The sequence below is a fragment of the Oratosquilla oratoria genome, chromosome 7 (assembly GCF_046742065.1).
Source record: "Oratosquilla oratoria isolate Oo_2021 chromosome 7, ASM4674206v1, whole genome shotgun sequence".
NCBI classification, from domain to species: Eukaryota; Metazoa; Arthropoda; class Malacostraca; order Stomatopoda; family Squillidae; genus Oratosquilla; species Oratosquilla oratoria.
Window position 1 is genome coordinate 38754385 of NC_134783.1, and position 2082 is coordinate 38756466.

Genomic DNA, 2082 nt, shown 5'->3' on the forward strand with positions numbered 1-2082 from the left:
GATCTGTGGTGGTGGTGCGTAGTCGTGGTGGGGGTGATAGGAGTGGTAGTGGGAGTGATGTTAAGTGGTGTTGAGGTATGGTGGTTGTGGTGGTGATGATGCGTGGTGGGGATAGAGGTGAGGATAGTGGTGAGGTGTGATGTGTGGTGGGGATGTTTTTGGTGGTGCCTGGTGATGGAGGTGGGGGTTGGGGGTGTGGTGATATGTGGTGGTGGTGATGTAAGATTCTGCTTTTGGTGGTCTCAGTGGTGCACCTGTGTTTTGTGGTGTTGATGGTGGTGTTGGTAGTGATGTGTGGTGGTGATAGTAGTGTTTTTTTTTTGTTTTTTTTTGTGTGTGTGTTAGCAACGTTGGTGATAGAGCAGCACACAATGGTAAAAGTTGAGAACAGACTATATATATATATATATATATATATATATATATATTATATATATATATATATATATATATAATATATATATATATGCGTGTGTGTGTATGTATATGTATATATTATGTATACATGTGCATAAGTAAAGACTTCTGTGCAAGACATAACACATAACAAGAAAATGCAGAATATCTATTAAGAATATAAATCATATAACTTACAACAGGAGGCGTTTAGCTGCTACCGAAGCTGTCACACTTCCCTCGTGTCGCCGGAGAGCCTAGGAGGGTGACAATTACAGGACTCAAACCTGGTTCCGGATAATAAATAATTAAATAAAAAAAGGGGAAGAAAATGTCGGGGGACAGCCATTGTTTTGACACAGGGCGTTGGTCAAATAGGGGACCGTCTTAACCAGGTAGCCATAAGAAGGGAGTTAATGAAGGAGATTAAGATGATTTACGAGTTAATGGTGACATTATTAAAGGTTAAGGTAGTTACGGTAGTGGTGGAATGGGTAACTGGTTTAAAGATGATTAAAGTGGTCCTGGTTACTGCATCAGCGGGAAGTTCGTGCGAGGGAGGAGGAGGAGGACGAGGAGGAGGGGGAGGAGGATGAAGAGGAAGAGAAGCCCAGATGACTAATGGGTGTTTCTTCTTGTATTTTGCTAATTGGTGGCCTGTCTTGGACTAGTGGGGGGTTGTGGCCCTAGTCACGGCGACAATTTTACGGTTGTGCGCTCAGGGACATGGAAACAAACACACCCACCTGCGATTCAGCCCGCGAGCGCGCGCACGCACGCACTACACACACACACACACACACACACACACACACACACACACACACACACACACACACACACACACACACACACACACACACACACACACACACACACAGACACACACAGACTCACTCACACACACACACACACACACACACACACACACACACACACACACACACACACACACACACACACACACACGAATGCACAAGCACATACATATATATGCATGCATACACAAGCAGATATACGCATACATACATGTACACATACATAGATATACATACGTACGTACATACATACCCATACATACATATATACATACACATATGTGCTTGCTGAGGCAGCTGTAACTATTCAAATGGATGGTGGAAGGGGTAACTGGTTTAAAGATGCAGCACGTGTGTGTGTGCGTGTGTGTGTGTGTGTGTGTGTGTGTGTGTGTGTGTGTGTGTGTGTGTGTGTGTGTGTGTGTGTATGTGTGTGTGTAGCCGACTGTATCCCTATATCTATGGTTGTGACTACGTATCTTTAAATTTGTCTCATAACTTCGAAGCCTCGAGTTCGATCCTCAACGCGTCTCAGTGACTTCGCATGTGCTCCGGCAGTTCGGCCTCAGAGGACAAAGGTAGACGCCGAGAGATGCGACTAGGCGACTCCTGGTGTAATTTCAGCTTGATAATATGGGTTTAAAACTTTCGAATCAGGGTTAGGTTGTGATTATTGTTATCATCATCATTATTATTATCATTGTTATATTTTATTTATTCACATTGATGTTATTTTGATTTTGATATTATTATTTGATTATTGTTGTTATTATTGTTATTATTATTATTCTTCTTGTTATTACTACTGTTATTATAATTACCACCATCATCATCATATCATCATCATTAATATCATTATTGTTATCAT